We start from the raw sequence: 21,029 nt of genomic DNA, 5'->3' as shown, positions 1-21,029 counted from the left end.
CAAATGATAATAAATGATTTATATGAACAGCATGACGTGAAATAGAACTGTTAAACTATATGCAATGTCTAAATCTGGCTTCTCTACACGCTCAGGGTGGGGACACACAGCCCATCTCAGTATGGAGGGCAGTTCACAATGCATGTAGACCTATCATGTCATCATGGCAACTTTTTTTCTTGTGACGGGTAGGCCCTACATTTGCTGGGGGGGTCAATGTAAATAGTCTGGGTGGGCATTTGATTAATTGTTCAGCAGTCTTATGGCTTGGGGGTAGAAGTTGTTAAGGAGACTTTTGCTCCTAGACTTGGTCCTAGACTAATCAAATCCAGACATAGGCCTATTCATGTGCTTTATATGCTGGGATCACCTTCTTTTTAACAAAGTCCATTAAAACTGCTGTTTCTCCACAATTGCAAGAATTGTTGTGCATTGACTGCTTGTCAGAATGCTGGTTTCCCTCCCAATGTCACTCGTAACTTGAATGTGTCTCGGTAAATTCTATTCTACTATGGGATTGTCGGATTTTTCTATTCATTACTCATTTTGTTTGCAGAGAAAAAGTAAATATGGACTTTTCTAGCATCTTCAAAGTGCACCTTGACAGAAATATTTGTTCATGTTTCATACAGTATTATTTGGGTGTGGTGGGAATGATTTTGCGGTGGGTGGTGCAGCGCCACAGTTAAATGACTGCAGCGGAAACACTGACACACAAAATAACCACAAACAATATGGTCACTCATAAACCAACTGCCACTTTGCATTTAAATTCAATCCAATCCAAATGAGTACTTCCAATTATAATGGTGAAATTATGAAATGGATAATTGCTCCTTCCTAAGTAGAGCAGGTCTGGAGATAGAAGAAAAGACAATGGGTGCCTCTGCAATAGCAGTCTATTGACTATATAATGCACTATAAAGAGAATAGGGTGCTATTTGGGATCCAACCACTGTTCTGTCATCAACACAACAAAGTCACACCTCGCATGACGCATGCACCCACACATCTGCCTGTCATGCTGAATAACGCCCGCCACTGCTAAGCAGCAGTCGCTGAGGCACTGAGCTGAGTTATTCCTGCTGGAAATCACGGTAATAAGCAGATGATCCCCTTTAGAAATAACATCTGGTTGTGTTTTTCTAATGGAGGAGCCCCATCACATGCCGTCAGTCCTCGTTCATCAGCAGCTGTTAGCCAAGATACCATACGGTGGAATATGTCTTTCTTTGCTTTTGTGGTGGACTAGCTAGATTTCACCAGTTTATACAGTACATTCTATTTTAGAGACTCTAAAATACCTTTACATTGTATAGGTTAAGTGTGTACTAGTGTATAAGTGTTTGTCTGTATATTTGTAAGAATGATGACCCGTAAACCATGGTAGTCGCCCTCACATTTGATCTTGCAATTATTTTGCAGAAAATAATAGGTTAAATTGCTACTGACCCAACTTACTTTCTAAGTGTCACTATTAATCTGTGTTGGAGAGTGTTTCTGTGGTTTGTAGTGATTAGCTACTAAAGAGGATCTCTACTTCTATAAAAGTGGATTTTTATTTTCGGAAACTCAATTACAGTGTTTGTGAAGCCTTTCACCTTCCAATTAATCCTAACAGTACCAGTGGGATCTGTCTGAATCCAATTACCAGAGCAGCAAAATACAAAATACAGCATCTCCTCAGCTCTAATCAGCAGGTTGAAGTTTATTGTCATGCATATTGCCCTGGTGGCAGAACTGACAACCTAGATGGGCCAGCTGCAAAGTCCAAATTGGCTATATCATAAAAATGTTATGCATTTTGGACTTAATGTTAGGGTTAGGCATTTGGGTGTGATTAGGGTTAGGTTTAAAATCATATTTTATGACTTTGTGGCTGTGCCAGGTAGTGACCACTCTGCAGAGCTGCCTCCAGGGCAAGATTCATGACAATAAATGCCAACCTGCCTCTAATCATGGAAAGCCCAAACCACTTCCAGCTCCACAATAGTGCAGCTTCTTCCATAGGGACTTATGTGCTTTTTAATGCCTAGCTGTGGCAGGTTCAGAGTGCAGGACAAAGATCAAAGTGAGAGAGTATACTTAGTGTATCTCTCATCTGTGCTTATATTGTGTGCTTTCAACCTAATGTCAGCCTAACACGCACAGACATATACACACACACACACGTTGTGCATTTTCCTATTCCTAGGTTGTTATATTATAGAGGGAGTTGTTTCTACTTGCTATTTGTCATTGCAGTATGGGATGTTTGTTCTTGTGTCAGGAGGCTTGTGCCTGGCTGGAGCTTCAGCTATACTGACCCTTCTATTCAGAGTCAGTGGGCTGCAACGGGCCAGAGTGGCTTATCGTAACCGATGGCCTCTGGCAGTTGGCTGCTGGCTTTACCTCCATGGAGCAGGCCAATTGGGCCGAGAGCCTGAAAGGAGTGAACCTATCTGTGGCTCAGAGTGTCCTCAGCCCCCATGCTGAGACAGAGGGCCCGAGGGCCAGATTATCCACCCCACTCCAGAAACATGAGGTCAATGTGGGATAGAGGTACTTAGTTTTGGTCAATGCCATTTCAATTCAGTCAATTCAGGAAGTAAACTGCAATTCCAATTTCATTTACCTCAATGACAAAAATGGAATCTAATCTCCAAAGGGCTCAAACTCCTCTAAGTACAGTGCCTTCAGAAAGTATTCACACACCTTGACTTTTTCCACATTTTGTTGTGTTACAAAGTGGGATTGAAATGGGTTTAATTGTCCTTTTTTGTCAATGATCTACAAAAATACTCTAATGTCAAAGCGGAAGAAAAATTCAAAATATTCTAACATTTGGAAAACAGAGGCGGCAGGTAGCCTAGTGGTTAGAGCGTTGGACTAGTAACTGGAAGGTTGCAAGATCGAATCCCTGAGCTGACAAGGGAAAAATATGTCTGCCCCTGAACAAGGCCACTGTTCCTAGGCCGTCATTGAAAATAAGAATTTGTTCTTAATTAACTGACTTGCCTAGTAAAATAAAGATACAAAAATAAAAGTGCTAATCAGTATCAAAAATATCAAACACTAATCAAAACCTTGATAAAATAAGTATTCAACCCCCTTAGTCAATACATGATAACCTTTGGCAGTGATTACAGCTGTGAGTCTTTGTGTACTGTAAGTCTCTAAGAGCTTTCCACACCTGGATTGTGCAACATTTGCCCATTATTCTTTTCAAAATTATTCAAGCTCTGTCAAAATGGTTGTTGATCATTGCTAGAGAAGTATTTTCAAGTCTTGCCATATATTTTCAAGCAGATTTAAGTCAAAACTGAAACTCGGCCACTCAGGGACACTGTCTTCTTGGTAAGCAACTCCAGTGTAGATTTGGCTTTGTGTTTTAGGTTATTGTCCTGCTGAAAGGTGAATTAATCTCCAAGTGTCTGGTGGAAAACAGACTGAACCAAGTTTTCCTCTAGGATTTTGTCTGTGCTTAGCTCCATTTTATTTATTTTTTATTCGGAAAAACTCCCCAGTCCTTAATGATTACAAGCATACCCATAACATGATGCAGCCACCACTATGCTTGAAAATATGGAGAGTGGTACTCAGTATTGTGTTATGTTTGGGGAAAATCCTATACAACACTTTGTAGTCAGGACGAAAAGTGAATTGCTTAGCCACATTTTTTACCGTATTACTTTAGTGTCTTGTTGCAAACAGGATGCATGCTTTTGAATATTTTTATTATTCACAGGTTTCCTTCTTTCCACTCTGTCAATTAGGTTTTTATGGTAGAAGTTAGGAACGACGCCTTTATCTTTGTAGTGACTGGGTGTATTGATACACCATCCAAAGTGTAATTAATAACTTCACCATGCTCAAAGGGATATTCCATGTCTACTTTTTCAAAAAAAATACACATCTACCAATAAGTGAGCTTCTTTGCGAGGCATTGGAAAACCTCAGTTTTTTTTGTGGTTGAAACTGTATATGAAATTCACTACTTGACTGTGGGGTACAGAGATGAGGTAGTCATTCAAAAATAATGTATAACATTATTGCACATAGAGTGAGTCCATGCAACTTATTATGTGACTTGTTAAGCACATTTTTACCACTGAACTTATTTAGGTTTGCCAAAACAAAGGGATTGAATACTTATTGACCTAAGATATTTCAGCTTTTCATTTTTTATTAGTTCGTAAACATTTCGAACAACAGAATTTCACTTCAACATTATTGGGTATTGTGTGTAAGGCCACTGACAACATTTTTATACATTTTAACTGTAGGCTGTATCACAACAAGGGGTGTCAATACTTTCTGAAGGCTCTGCAAGTGTACCTCCCAAGGAATAAATACAACTCTTGTAACACAACCGCATTGTGAGTAGTCACAAGGAAAGGATTTTTTTTAGCAAGAAGTTTGTAAAAAAACAATATAGCTTGCATCATTCAAATAGAGAGTAAAAATGAAGATGAGCAATTAACTACTGCAGAGAGAGGAATGACAAAAAACACATTCATTATGGTGAAATATGGCCACCATCAGGAGATGAAGCCTCTTGAGTTCTAATGAAATAGGCCCCCTGATATCCATGAAGTCAGCAATATGGGTCTCATAACATTTAAAGTATGTGCTTTTTCATCACTGGTTTATATTGCAAAAATAATTTTCCTGATGGTTTCAAGGTACCTTCCTAATTGTACAGCTCATTCGGAAAGTATTCAGAGCGCTTGACTTTTTTCACATTTTGTTACGTTACAGCCTTATTGTAAAATTATTTAAATAGTTTTTCCCCTCATCAATCTACATACAATACCCAATAATACCCAAACATTTTGCTAATTTATTTAAAATAAAAACTGAAATATAATATTTACATAAGTATTCAGACCTTTACTCAGTACTTTGTTGAATCACCTTTGACAGCGATTACAGCCTTGAGTCTTTTTGGGTATGATGCTACAAGCTTGGCAAACCTGTATTTGATGAGTTTCTACCCCCCTCTCAAGCTCTGTCAGGTTGGATGGGGATCGTTGCTGCACAGATATTTTCTGGTCTCTCCAGAGACCTTCGATCAGGTTTAAGTCCGGGCTCTGGCTGGGCCACTCAAGAACATACACAGGCTTGTCCCTAAGACAGTCCTGCGTTGTCTTGGCTGTGTAGTTAGGGTTGTTGTCCTATTGGAAGGTGAACCTTCCCCAGTCTGAGGTCCTGAGCGCTCTGGAGCAGGTTTTTATCAATGATCTCTATGTACTTTTCTCTGTTCATCTTTCCCTCGATCCTGACTAGTCTCCCAGTCTCATGTGCATTTAACTGAGGAGTGGCTTCCGTCTGGCCACTCTACCATTAAGGACTAGTTGTTGGAGTGCTACAAAGATGGTTGTCCTTCTGGAAGTTTCCCCCATCTCCGCAGAGGAACTCTGAAGCTCTGTCAGAGTGACCATCGGGTTCTTAGTTACCTCCCTGACTAAGGCCCTTCTCCCCCGATTGCTCAGTTTGGCAGGGTGGCCAGCTCTAGGAAGAGTCTTGGTGGTTCAAGACTTCTTCCATTTAAGAATGATGGAGGCCACTGTGTTCTTGGGGACCTTCAATGCTGCAGAATCTTTTTGGTACCCTTCCCCAGATCTGTGCCTCGACACATTCCTGTTTTGGAGCACTACGGACAATTCCTTCGACCTCATGGCTTGGTTTTTGCTCTGATGTGCACTGTCAACTGTGGGATTTTAAATAGACAGGTTTGTGCCTTTCCAAAGCATGTCCAATCAATTGAATTGACCACAGGTGGACCTCAATCAAGTTGTTGAAACAGCTCAAGGATGATCACTGGAAATAGGATGCATCTGAGCTCAATTTCGAGTCTTATAGCAAAGGGTCTGAATACTTATGTAAATGTTTAATTATTGGCGGCAAGTAGCCTAGTGGTTAGAGCATTGGGCCGGTAACCGAAAGGTTGCTAGATTTAATCCCCGCGCAGACAAGGTAAAGATCTGTTGTTCTGCCCCTGAACAAGGCAGTTAACCCACTGTTCCTAGGCCGTCATTGTAAATAAGAATTTGTTCTTAACTAACTTGCCTGGTTAAATAAAAAATGTTTAATACATTTGCCAAAATATCGAAAAATGTGTTTTCGCTTTGTCATCATAGGGTAGATTGATGTGAAAAAAATGAAGGGGTCTGAATACTTTCCGAATGCACTGTACATGCAATGGTAATTACGATAATTAAGGCTTTGATGTTCCCCATAAAATCTAATTCTTGGCAATGGAATAATGTATGCAGAAAGAAAGGCCCTGTCCTTGTCTCATATTGCATTAAAAATGTAGTTATGTTAGCTCCGTTTTTGAAAGGTGCCACTTATGTTTTTGTGAAACAGTACCTCACGCTCCAGGTCCTCACACTCCAGATCTTATGAGCTTGTAGACTTTTCACAATATCAAACTGAGCCAAGCCAAACTGTATCATGTTTGCCTAGTAACCAGTGGTGTAGTGGAGGGTTAACACAGTTTACCAAACCTGTGCTGAAAAATGCATTTAAAAAATTGGGAGTGTTACTTTTTTCACCGGGACTGGCGATCATAGTTTACCCCAGGGGTTGGAACCTAAATAATTTTCCCATCGTTTTGTTCTGAACAGAACCATCATTTTTTTCCTTCCGTTCCACTGATCTGACCAGCAAAATACATTTAAATTAAAATACATTTGTATTTGTCACATGCGCTGAATACAACAGGTGTAGACTTTACCGTGAAATGCCTACCTATGAGCCCTTTCCCAACAATTCAGAGTTAAAAAGTTGGAAACATTTTCTAAAAATAAAAAAGGAAATATACTGAACTAAAATATAAACACAACATGTAAAGTGTTGGTCCCATGTTTCATGTGCTGAAAAAAGATCCCAGAAATGTTCTACATGCACAAAAAGCTTATTTCTCAAAAATTGTGTTCACAAATTTGTTTACATCCCTGTTGATTAGCAATTTTCCTTTGCCAAGATAATCGATCCATCTGACAGCTGTAGCATGTCAATATGCTTATTAAACAGCATGATCATTACACAGGTGCAACTTGTGCTGAGGATAATCAAAGGCTACTCTAAAATGTGCAGTTTTATCACACAACACAATGCCACAGATGTCTCAAGTTTTGAAAGAGCATGTTGACTGCGGGAATGTCCACCATAGCGGTTGGCAGAGAATTGAATATTTATTTCTCTACTATTAGCCGCCTACAACGTCATTTTAGGAAATGTATCAGTACATCCAAACAGCCTCACAACAGCAGACCACGTGGAACAACGCCAGCCCAGGACAGCCACATCCGGCTTCTTCACCTGCGGGATCGTCTGAGACCAGCCACCCGGACAGCTGATGAAACCGTGGGTTTACACAACCGAAGAAGTTTGCAAAAAGAAAAACGGCGTGCACGTCGTCCTCACCAGGGTCTTGACCTGACTGCAGTTCGGTGTCGTAAACAACTTCAGTGGGCAAATGCTCACCTTCAGTGGCCAGTGGCACGCTGGAGAAGTGTGATCTTCACAGATTAATCCCGGGTTTCAACTGTTATGGGCAGATGACAGACAGCGTGTATGGCGTTGTGTGGTCGAGCGGTTTGCTGATGTCAACGTTGTGAACAGAGTGTCCCATGGTGGTGGTGGGGTTATGCTATGGAGAGGCCTAAGCTACGGACAACAAACACTTTGATTGCACAGAGGTACCGTGACAAGATCCTGAGGCCCATTGTCGTACCATTCATCCACCATCATCTTATGTTTCAGCATGATAATGCACAATTCCTGGAAGCTGAAAATACTCACCAGACACCAGGCAATTTTGGATGCTCTGGATCGACGTACGACAGCGTGTTCCAGTTCCTACCAATATCCAGCAACTTCGCATAGAGGAGTGGGACAACATTCCACAGGCCACAATCAACAGCCTGATCAACTCTTTGCGAAGGAGATGTTTCACGCTGCATGAGGCAAATGGTGGTTACACAAGATACTGACTGATATTCTGATCAACGCCCCAACCTTTTCTTTAAGGTATGTGACCAACAGATGCATATCTGTATTCCCAGTCATGTGAAATCCAGATTATGGCCTAATTAATTTATTTCAATTGACTGATTTCCTTATTTGAACTGTAACTCAGTAAAATCACAGAGAGACAAAATATAAATTATTGAATATGTTTTTTTCTTGGTGAAATTTGGGGGGAAGCCTGGCTTCCCTTGGCATCCATAAATACACGCCACTGATACCAAGTGGTGATGCAGCCAGTCAAGATGCTCTCAATGGTGCAGCTGTAGAACTTTTTGAGGATCTGAGGGCCCGTGCCAAATATTTTCAGCCTCCTGAGGGGGAAGAGGCATTGTCGTGTGACTGTGTTGGTATGTTTGGACTAGGGGTGCGCCAACATGGCCACACTCGTATTTGTAAACTTATCTGTAAATTGACAGTTGATAGTCGAATTGGATTGGATGATACTCGTGATCGGAAAACAGTTAAGTGTTTTAATATGCCTAAATAGATTTTGGCAAAATACCTCACTGTACGTTCTCACTGCTAAAAAGCTGCAGATTTGGAGCAGCTTGCAGAGGTTTGGGTCTAAGTGTCCTCAGCAGGCTGCCAAGTTTGCTGTCACTCAGTCAGAATGCGCATCAGCGTTTGATCTTTTTCCCCTACCATTGCCCCGCTTGTTAAATATTATGCACATTGATAGCTTCATAGAAAATGTCCTCGCCATGTGATTTATCATAGTAGCAAGCAACAGCAATCTAAAGGATCAGACTGAAAACATGCCAGGAAAAGTGATCGTGAAATTATGAATCGAGTGGACGGAGAAATACAATTTCACTCTATCCAAGCAGAACAGCAGGATCAACATACATCCCGCCCTTCTCTTTACAGACAGGCAAACTTGTTGAGGTATTTTGACCACTTAGAGCCTCGCACATGAAGACAGTACAGTATGGTCTTCATTTTTTTCCCAATCACGGATAATTACCAAAAATACTCGGATCCTAATTGTATCCAGAAAATTGCCCATATCCGTTACGATACTCGTTTTGTCCGGCTACTCGGCACACCCCTAGTTTGCACCATGATTGTTCCTTTGGAACTTGAAGCTCTCGACCCGCTCCACTACAGCCCCATTGATGTGAATAGGGGCATGCTTGGCCCTCTGTTTCCTGTATTCCACAATCAGCTTCTTTGCCTTTCTGACATTGAGTGAGAGGTTGTTATCCTGGGATCACACTGCCAGGTCTCTGACCTTCTCTCTATAGACATCATCGTCAATCATCAGGCCTACCACCGTCGTGTCATCAGCAAACTTAATGAGGGTTTTGGAGTCGTGTGCTGCTATGCAGTCGTGGGTGAACAGGGAGTACAGGACGGGACTAAGCACGCATCCGTGTTGAGGTTCTGTGTGGCGGATGTGTTGTTGCCTACCCTCACCACCTGGGGGTGGCCTGTCACAACCTGGGGGTGGCCTGTCGGATTCAGTTGCAGAGTGAGGTTTTAGCTTAGTGATGAGCTTGAAAGGGCACTATGCTGTTGAGGACTGAGCTGTAGTCAATGAACAGCATTCTCATGTAGGTATTCCTATTGTCCTGGTGGGAAAGGGCAGTGTGGATTGCAATAGCGATTGTGTCATCTGTGCCTCTATTGGGGCGGTATGCGAATTGGAGTGGGTCCAGGGTGTCTGGGATGATGGTGTTGATGAGAGCCATGATCAGCATTTCATGGCTACAGATGTGGGGGCTACAGGGTGATAACCTGTCTAAATGATTATCTTGGCATTCTTGGGCGTAGGGACCTTGGTGGTCTGCTTGAAACATGTAGGTTTTACAGACGGTCAGGGAGAGATTGAAAATGTAATTGAAGACACTTGCCAGCTGGTCAGCATATGCTCTGAGTACACGTCCTGGTTATCCGTCTGCCTTGTGAATGTTATTAACTTGTTTAAAGGTCTTACTAAATCAGCTACGGAGAGCCTGATCAAACAGTAGTCCCGAACAGCTCTCATGTATGGTTCGGTGTTGCTTGCCTCGAAGCGAGCATACTAGGCATTTAGCTCATCTGGTAGGCTTGCGTCACAGGGCAGCTCGCGACTGGGTTTCCTTTTGTAATATTTGATAGTTTGCGAGCCCTGCCACACCCGACGAGCTTTAGAGCCGGTGTAGTAGGATTTTGTCTTAGCCCTATATTGATGCTTTCTTGTTTGACGGTTCATCAGAGGGCATAGCAGGATTTCTTATAAGTGCCCAGATTAGTGTCCCGCCCCTTGAAAGCTGCAGCTCTAGCGTGGATGTTGCTTGTAATCCATGGCTTCTGGTTGGGATATGTATGGTCACCAACAAAAATGTGCTTGTTATCGCATTGTCACTATGGGGTATTGTGTGTAGATTGCTGATGTTTTTATTTATGTTTAATCCATTTTAGAATACGGGTGTAACATACTTTCTCGAAGGCACTGTATATATGGTCACTGATGTCGTCGATGCACTTATTATTGAAGCTGATGTGGTAAACTCCTCAATGCCATCGGATGAATTCCGGAGCATATTCCTGTTGCTTAGCATCCACTTCATCGGATCACTTCCGTATTGAGCGCATCACTGGTATTTCCTCTGAGTTTTTGCTTGTAAGCAGGAATCAGGAGGATAGAGTTATAGACAGATTTGCCAAATGGAGGGCGAATGAGAGCTTTGCATGGGTATCTGTGTGTGGAGTAAAGGTGATCTATAGTTTTTTCACCTCTAGTTGCACAGGTGACATGCTGGTAGAACTGAGGTAAGAAGTATTTCAGTTTTCCTAAAATCAACGGCTACTAGGAATGCGGTCTTAGTGCCAGCATCGGTGGTAAGTAGACAACTACAAAAAATATAGATGAAAACTCTCTTGGTAAATAGGTCTACAGCAGTAGCCACCAAACTTTTCTGAGTCAAGATCACTTCCTGAGTCAAAATACAAGCTGAGATCTACCACTCAGATAAAAAGAACATGACTTAAAAAACGTATTAAGCCTATGCAACATTTACCAATTAAAAACTGTTCTGTAGAAATTAGGTTTGTTTAGTAGTGTCACGTCCTGACCAGTAATGGGGGTTATTTGTTAATGTAGTTTGGTCAGGACGTGGCAGAGGGTATTTGTTTTATGTGGTTCGGGGTGGTGGTTTGTTTAGTAGGGTATTTGATTTATGTATTCCGGGGGTTTTGGGCACTGTTCTATGTTAGTGTATTTCTATGTTCTGTCTAGTCTTTTGTATTTCTATGTTTTGTTAATTGGGGTTGGACTCTCAATTGGAGGCAGGTGTTTTCTAGTTGCCTCTGATTGAGAGTCCTATATATAGGTGTGTGTTTGTTGAGTACTTTGTGGGAGATTGTTCTGTGTATAGCCTTGTGCCTTACCAGCATGTGATTAGTCGTTGTGGTTTCCTTTGTGTTTGTTTTGGTTCTCCTTCTTGTCCGTTTATAATAAAGAAGATGAGTGCACATTTCCCCGCTGCATTTTGGTCTATATCCGACGACAACCGTTACAAGTAGGCTATAGGCCTAATACATTCTCACTGCATATCGGCTATGCTTGAATACACCGCCAATGTTGTTGTTCTCAGACCATTTAGAAATTATATACACTGCTCAAAAAAATAAAGGGAACACTAAAATAACACATCCTAGATCTGAATGAATGAAATAATCTTATTAAATACTTTTTTCTTTGCATAGTTGAATGTTTTGACATCAAAATCACATAACAATAATCAATGGAAATCCAATTTATCAACCCATGGAGGTCTGGATTTGGAGTCACACTCAAAATTAAAGTGGAAAACCACACTACAGGCTGATCCAACTTTGATGAAATGTCCTTAAAACAAGTCAAAATGAGGCTCAGTAGTGTGTGTGGCCTCCACGTGCCTGTATGACCTCCCTACAATGCCTGGGCATGCTCCTGATGAGGTGACGGATGGTCTCCTGAGGGATCTGCTCCCAGACCTGGACTAAAGCATCCGCCAACTCCTGGACAGTCTGTGGTGCAACGTGACGTTGGTGGATGGAGCGAGACATGAGGTCCCAGATGTGCTCAATTGGATTCAGGTCTGGGGAACGGGTGGGCCAGTCCATAGCATCAATGCCTTCCTCTTGCAGGAACTGCTGACACACTCCAGCCACATGAGGTCTAGCATTGTCTTGCATTAGGAGGAACCCAGGGCCAACCGCACCAGCATATGGTCTCACAAGGGGTCTGAGGATCTCATCTCGGTACCTAATGGCAGTCAGGCTACCTCTGGCGAGCACATGGAGGGCTGTGCGGTCCCCAAAGAAATGCCACCCCACACCATGACTGACCCACCGCCAAACCGGTCATGCTGGAGGATGTTGCAGGCAGCAGAACGTTCTCCACGGCATCTCCAGACTGTCACGTCTGTCACATGTGCTCAGTGTGAACCTGCTTTCATCTGTGAAGAGCACAGGGCGCCAGTGGTGAATTTGCCAATCTTGGTGTTCTCTGGCAAATGCCGAACGTCCTGCACGGTGTTGGGCTGTAAGCACAACCCCCACCTGTGGACGTCGGGCCCTCATACCACCCTCATGGAGTCTGTTTCTGACCGTTTGAGCAGACACATGCACATTTGTGGCCTGCTGGAGGTCATTTTGCAGGGCTCTGGCAGTGCTCCTCCTGCTCCTCCTTGCACAAAGGGGAGGTAGCGGTCCTGCTGCTGGGTTGCTGCCCTCCTACGGCCTCCTCCACATCTGATGTACTGGCCTGTCTCCTGGTAGCACCTCCATATGCTCTGGACACTACGCTGACAGACACAGCAATCCTTCTTGCCACAGCTCGCATTGATGTGCCATCCTGGATGAGCTGCACTACCTGAGCCACTTGTGTGGGTTGTAGACTCCGTCTCATGCTACCACTAGAGTGAAAGCACCGCCAGCATTCAAAAGTGACCAAAACATCAGCCAGGAAGCATAGGAACTGAGAAGTGGTCTGTGGTCACCACCTGCACAACCACTCCTTTATTGGGGGTGTCTTGCTAATTGCCTATAATTTCCACCTGTTGTCTATTCCATTTGCACAACAGCATGTGAAATTTATTGTCAATCAGTGTTGCTTCCTAAGTGGACAGTTTGATTTCACAGAAGTGTGATTGACTTGGAGTTACATTGTGTTGTTTAAGTGTTCCCTTTATTTTTTTGAGCAGTATATTTTAAATTAGGTAAATGATCTCACTTGTAATAGACCATTTGTTGTTTTACTTGTGAGGCACCTCTGAGAGGGCATAATAATTCGCTTTTTTTACAAGACTGGCCTGCATCTGATTATCAGTCTGAGTGGAGGGAGCAGCGGTGAGGTAGCCTCTCACCCGACTTACTGTCCCTCTGCTCTCCCTCCCTCCGCTGAGAAAAGGGGACACAGTTTTCCAGATGGCGAAACCCATGTTGCACTGCATTATGTCTGCCTTATGCACCAATTCATGTTGTTAGTCCTATGAGCAGAGAAAGTTAAATATTTATGAATATTAAAAAAATCCACTAAGAACACACAAGAACACTTTGCTATACTCATTCGTTGTAGCATAAGTGGAAGTAGGGAGAACGCACATTTATGGCTTAACAAAGTGTTGACAGTGCTGAATAACAACTTACATTCTTTGCTGTATTCGTTCTCTCTCTCTAGGCACGATTTTAAAAGTTTTTAAATCTCACAGCATCAACTTTGCTGTGCATTCAAGGTTTCTTTTTACATTCTATGACTCGAGGAAACTGATTGGCCAGCAGTAGGCCTATAGGTGCACTTGATTCTCTCTCTGGACCTTCCGGGTAGGTTGAGTTCTACCTTCAGACACATGAAATGTTACAAAATGGGAACACTTTGCCTTCCCGGCGCTATGGCTGCTGAATCAATGTTATCTACCACCAACAGCTTGAAAACAAATAAAATAGGAACGCAAGGCTTTATCGTTGGGTTTTTTACAGAAATGTTTGGTGATCGACTTGGAATGCCTTGGAGATCGACGAGGCTCCCTTAATATTAGAGATTGAGCACTAGCTGTTGTTAACAAAGAGACACACACCATCCCCCCTGAGTTTGCCCGACGCTGTATAGAAAAACCAGCTAGATTCATATTTTCCATGTCCTTGTTCAGCCACGACTCGGAGAAACATGTGTGTCAGGGATTTGGGCCTGGTCCAGGATGAGCTGTATACAAATCGCCTCTGGCTCATTTAAGTAGAAATCTTCTTCCAAATCGAGGTTAGTGATCACTGTTTATGTCCAGAAGCTCTTTTCGGTCATAAGACATGATGACGGAAACATTATGTACCAAAAACGTTAAAATCAGCGAAGAAAAAAACACAAAGTAGCACAATTGGTCAGGGGCCCATAAAACGGCTGCTATTCCCTCCAGCTCCATTATTATTCTGAACCGGTTCGAACCCCTAAAAAGTTAATGTTTATTGTTCCTCTTTAAACCTCTGATATCAATACCTTTTTTTACATTTAGCTCGATAGTAAATTGCTTCGCCAATCAGTGCGGATAGAGCAGCTTGCTATAGAGCGGGCAAGCTATTTACGTGCATTGGACAGACGTGTAGGGCACAAGATGCAACTGAAATTCTGCGGATGGGGAGAGACGAGAGATGGTGGTGGAGGAGGAGGCTTGACTTGAAGTGCTGGGCATCATGTTGTTATGACATGCATTATCTGAACTGTGCCACAGAATTATACTTACGAAGGAGCTTCTTCTATGAAGGAACTTTGAATGTCTTTGATCTTCAGAGAGTTGGCTTAACGTTGGACCAGCTAGCTAGCTAACAAGTTTGTGTGCAGAGCAACATCAGAATTGAAATAAAAACACATTTTACCTTTGTGTAGTTAATAAATCCAATGTGAAACGTGATAACTATAGCATCCTTAACTAGCACTGAAAAGGTTAATCCATTCTTCTTTAATTACAAATCTCTCTCCCTAATTGCTTATAATGTCAGTACCTGCCCCTCCCACTATGTTTATTACCCGATCCCAAGCTTTTACAATTATGGTTCTGTTTCCGTAACAGTATAGATCACTTTCGTTCTCAGTTCTGATTCTGCCCCTCAAAAAATTACGTTATTTTCCGGTACTTTCTGTTCTCTGAACCGGTTCCAATCCCTGGTTTACCCACCTATTTTTAGACCACTACATTACTGCCAGTAGCATACTTTAACACTACTCTTTCCAGCATGGTTCAGTTCACTAAAATTGGACAATTTTTGATCTACTATTGCCCATTCATAAGCAGCCCAATGGGCAGAGATGATGAAGCCAAAAATATGGACCACCCGTTTGTCACCTCACTCATCAACATCGGTCAGCTTTGAATTTAAAAGACCAACCACATTTTCCTGCATTGGAATTACAATCCCACATTCGCCCTGTTGTAACATCACATTTTCTGACAGCGCAACAATGTTCTATAAAAACAGGTAACGTAGTTAGACCTAGTATTCAAACTATAGGGGTGCTTCTTCTCATACATTTGTTCAGAAAATGTTCTCATTTCCATTTATACTCTCCATTAAACACTTCGGGGAAAAGGAAGCTATGTGACTTTAAGAATGAATAAACCTGCCTCATTTGGATGTGTCTAGTATCACAGGCAGCCTCTGGAAGCCCCAGTTTCACATTTTCTTGACAGTGTCTTTGATGATCACTGATTTATGTTGCGAATCATCCAACAATGCAGAGAGGGTCAGTGGAGACCAGCTCTACTGATCCTGACTGAGCTTTATTGTCTGGCCCCTCCCCAGCATCGTGGGCCCATCAATGCCTTGGCTTAGCTCTCTCATAACCTCTCTGGGCTAGGTGGGACGTTTGCGTCCCACACTAGTCAACAGCCAGTGGAATCCCGTGGCGCGAAATACAAATACCTCAAATGCTATAACTTCAATTTCTCAAACATATGACTATTTTACACCATTTTAAAGACAAGACTCTCCTTTATCTAACCACACTGTCCGATTTCAAAAAGGCTTTACAACGAAAGCAAAACATTAGATTATGTCAGCAGAGTATCCAGCCAGAAATAATCAGACACCCATTTTTCAAGCTAGCATATAATGTCACAAAAACCAAAACCACAGCTAAATGCAGCATTAACCTTTGATGATCTTCATCAGATGACACTCCTAGGACATTATGTTATACAATACATGCATGTTTTGTTCAATCAAGTTCATATTTATCAAAAACCAGCTTTTTACATTAGCATGTGACGTTCAGAACTAGCATTCCCACCGAACACTTCCGGTGAATTTACTAAATTACTCACGATAAACGTTCACAAAAAACATAACAATTATTTTAAGAATTATAGATACAGAACTCCTTTATGCAATCGCGGTGTCCGATTTTAAAATAGCTTTTCGGTGAAAGCACATTTTGCAATATTCTGAGTAGATAGCCCGGCCATCACAGGCTAGCTATTTTGACACTCACCAAACTCAGATTTACTATAAGAAAAATTGGATTACCTTTGCTGTTCTTCGTCAGAATGCACTCCCAGAACAAATGTTGGTTTGGTTCCAAATAATCCATAGTTATATCCAAATAGCAGCGTTTTGTTTGTGCGTTCAAGACACTATCCGAAGGGTGACGCGCCGGCACATATCGTGAAAACATTTTTCAAAATATTCCATTACCGTACTTCGAAGCATGTCAAACGCTGTTTAAAATAACTTTTTATGCGATTTTTCTCGTAAAATAGCGATAATATTCCAACCGGGAGAAGTTGTTTTCGTTCAAAGAAGAAAATGGACTCTTCACGTGCATGCGCGCGCACCCGTCTCATTGTTCTCAGATCGACCACTTACCAAATGCGCTACTGTTTTTCAGCCAGTAACTGCAGAGTCATCATTCAACGTTCTGGCGCCTTTTGAGAGCCTATGGGAGCCTTAGAAAGTGTCACGTTACAGCAGAGATCCTCTGTTTTGGATAGAGATGACAAAGAAGGCCAAGAAATGGTCAGAGAGGGTGCTTCCTGTTTGGAATCTTCTCAGGTTTTGGCCTGCCATATGAGTTCTGTTATACTCACAGACACCATTCAAACAGTTTTAGAAACTTTAGGGTGTTTTCTATCCAAATCAAACAATTGTATGCATATTCTAGTTACTGGGCAGGAGTAGTAACCAGATTAAATCGGGTACATTTTTTATCCGGCCGTGCAAATACTGCCCCCTATCCCCAAGACATTCCATTCTCACAACATCAGTAGCAGTGAGTACACGTATGGCATGTTTCTCTTTTCTGCTTACATGGAAAATTGGTTAGGCTATTTGATGAAGGTCAGTGGCTTTTCTGAGCATGCAGGCATTGTAACAGAAACTCAACAGGGTCATTTTTTACCTATCTTTGCTCAGTTACCAAAAATGCCCATTGCGGTTAACACATTTCTCACAGTGCTCCAAGTGCAAATACTCTGAACTGCACTTAGATCTTTGTTGGAGTTCTAGGCGAAGGATAGCGTTCTCAATTACATTTCTGTTTTAAAGGTATTCTGAAATGTCTCCACATTGCACACATTCTATTTAAATACATTGTCACGTACAGTAGGGCAGCGATCATCAACTAGATTCAGCTGCGGGTCTGTTTTTTTCTTGAGTGGATGGTCAAGGGGCTGGAACATAATTACAAATCATTTGTAGACTATAAATTGATTGTAAGAAGCCCAAACAGATATAACATGTGACTAAAACAAACATTTCAAACCTTGCTTACATTTGTATACGATCATATACCTGTATATCTCTCTCCTAATATTTCTTAATTTCATTATTTTACTTTTAGATGTGTGTATTGTTGTGAATAGATACTACTGCTCTGTTGGAGCTAGGAACACAAGCATTTCGCTACACTCGCAATAACATCTGCTAAATATGTGTATGGGACCAATAACATTTGATTTGATATTATGCGTGAGAATACTTTGGAACAGATTTCCAAATAAAATCACCCGAGGGCCTCCAGTGCGGGAAACAACCTGCCCTTGTTTGTTGAAAATTACGGTAATGAATTTATTGAAGAAATTAGATTTCCTCCAAGTAATATCATAATACAATGCAGGTTGTCTCTATTCTGGCTCCTAAATCAATGCACAGGATGCTACCTGGACCACACTTGTCATATCAATATGAAATGTTGACAGGGAGAACTGTAGAGAGCTAGCCTGTGACCCTGTTTTAATGTGTTGCCTCAGGGCCTTTCCTGGGCTGCAATAACATCACTACTTACTCACTGGCATTGGGACCTTAATGATAGGGTAGATACTGAGACAAAAAAAGATACAGAGACAGACGATAGAGGCAGAAAAGATACAGAGGTAGAAAGGTTGGCAGAACACCAGGGGAATGCAATGAGGCTTCCACATAAGCAAGTTATTCCACACTGTTTATACATACTCCAATTGCACGAAATTTAGCAACCCGCGAAACTCACTGTCATTTAGCCTTGTGTCACATAAGTCATTACAGATGATGATAAAGCTCTACTGTTGCTACATGTAGCAATTCAGGTGTCACGTTCACTGTCCTCAAACTCTCTGTCATAAATCAGCCAAGGTGCAGCGTGCTGATAATTCCACATTCTTTATTGAAGATAACCGAACAAAAACAAGAAACAGGTAAACAGACATAAACGTGACACAACTGTGGCGCACACAAAACACTCACAGAAATAATAATTACCCACAAACACAGGTGGGGAAAAGGCTGCCTAAGTATGATTCCCAATCAGAGACAACGATAGACAGCTGCCTCTGATTAGGAACCATACTCGGCTAAACACAAAGAAATAGAAAACATAGGAGGCCCACCCCGACCTAACCAAACAGTGAAAAACGGCTCTCTCAGGTCAGGACGTGACATCAGGTCTAAATTATCTAAATGTGATTGGACTACCTAATTTAGTCTAGATGGAAATGCAGAACGAAGAATCTGTGTGTAGGCTCGTCACGTAGTTGTCCAGTACTGCATGAGCTTTTTTTTAATGGTTTGTTGTTTGTGGAAATGAGTCTGATTTTTTTAGCTGATTTTAATGATGTTGTGCCAACAGACAGGGCAGTGATGGTAAATGAATAACCATGTAACTGACGTTTACGGATGATGACCTTCATGAAAATACAAAAACTGTCAAAACCGTTTCAGTAGGCCTACATTAATTATTTGAAAAACATATGGTTTTATTAACTTTATTTTCATGTAGATTTTACCTCATAGCGGGAGTATTCACTAATGATTATAAGCAATTGTTTTTCTAATTTAGTCTGCCTATTAAACTGTCTACATTTCCTCTTTCCAACTGTTGTTTGATGCTCCAGCAGCTAAACCGCTAGAAGTGCGGGGGTGTATGGGCTATGGCACGTTATGTGTGGACTTTCTTTTATACAATGCATGTTTTCATTACTTGCTAGTAAATAAATAAATCGGTCTTCTTTTTAAAAGGTTGGATGTGTCTGACTATTCATTAATTATTCAACAGCAGTCGACAAGGTTGTTCTGTCTCTGAGGCCTATAATGCGCTAATGTTGTGTCAAATGGACAATGTGCCAATCCTCTCCAACCTGGCATGGTATAATTTGATACGGAATCTTTTCTTAATTTATAGACTAATCAACTCTGATAAATAGGCTATGGACATGTTGAGTGTATTTTCTTACTATTTTAATAATTGTCAATTTCATACTGTCACATAGCTGTCTCTCCCCTTCATACTTTCCTCATCAATTCATTATCTTATAGCCTACTTCCAGAAAGCCTAATGTAGGCCTAGGTTTTTTAATACATTTTAATTAAATATTTGCTCGTGTCTGACAAGCTGGTGGATTTGATTGGTGTGTGTGTGAGTTCACTGATTATATCTATTGTCCTACAGTGCCTCCATTCACTTATTCCACATTTTGTTGTGTTACAGCCTGGATTAAAATATGTTTTTCTCACCCATCTACACCAATGGGGGCTCCTCAGAGGAGGACCATCCTCAGTGAATTTCATAACAATAGAAATTGTAAAACATTTTAAAAGTTATCCTTTTTAGATAAAATTATACTAAATATAATCATGTCACCAAATAATTGATTAGAACACACTGTTATGCAATTAAGGTCTACAGTAGCGTCAACAGCACTCTGTAGGGTAGCACCATGGTGTAGCCGAAGGACAGCTAGCTTCCATCCTCAATACAAAACCTAGGAGGCTCATGGTTCTCATCCCCTTCCATAGACTTACACAGTAATTATGACCACTTCCAGGGGACGTCCTCCAATCTGTCAGAGCTCTTGCAGCATGAACTGATATATTGTCCACCCAATCTGTCACACCCTGATCTGTTTCACCTGTATTTGTGATTGTCCCCACCCCCCTCCAGGTGTCGCCCAACTTCCCCATTATCCCCTGTGTATGTATTTTTACCTGTGTTCTCTGTTTGTCTTGTTTGTCATATGCATGCAACACCCTTCCCTGCTCTGCCACGGGCCTATCGCCCTTTGAGTGTTCCATGGGGTATTAGCCCCCGCTCTTCCCCGAGCAGATGTTTATCTGCCGTTGTCATTGTACCTGGACGAGAGCCCGGTCGGCCCTCCTCAAGACCACCTCCAGGTATCGACGACAAGCGGATCAACATCGGACCCCGGCTCCACTGTATCGTCTCGGGCAGAAGGTATGGCTATCCACCCAGGATCTGCCTCTCTGGGTGGAATCCAGAAAACTCTCCCCCAGGTTTATTGGCCAGTTTTCCATCTTTAAAATTATTAGTTCCTCTGCTGTTCGTCTTCTGTTGCCCCACACCCTGATCTGTTTCACCTGTCTTTGATTGTCTCCACCGCCCATTATCCCCTGTGTATTTATACATGTGTTCTCTGTGGCCAGTTCGTCTTGTTGGTCAGGTCAACCAGCATTTTTTGCTACAGCTCCTGCTTTTCCCCAGTCTCTTTTGTCATCCTCCTGGTTTTGACCCTTGCCTGTCCTGACCCTGAGCCTGCCCGCCTAACCACTCTGCCTGACCTGACCCT

General features: G+C 42.0%; 1 protein-coding gene across 1 annotated transcript in view; it reads left to right on the top strand.

Annotated features, from left to right (window-relative positions):
- The window catches only part of LOC106573111 (alpha-1,3-mannosyl-glycoprotein 4-beta-N-acetylglucosaminyltransferase C), a 120,737-nt gene that overhangs the window by 26,835 nt on the left and 72,873 nt on the right, over positions 1 to 21,029 (top strand). The window lies entirely within an intron of this gene.

The sequence above is a fragment of the Salmo salar genome, chromosome ssa16 (assembly GCF_905237065.1).
Source record: "Salmo salar chromosome ssa16, Ssal_v3.1, whole genome shotgun sequence".
In the NCBI taxonomy this organism is placed as follows: Eukaryota; Metazoa; Chordata; class Actinopteri; order Salmoniformes; family Salmonidae; genus Salmo; species Salmo salar.
This window is presented reverse-complemented; position numbering and strand designations above follow the sequence as displayed.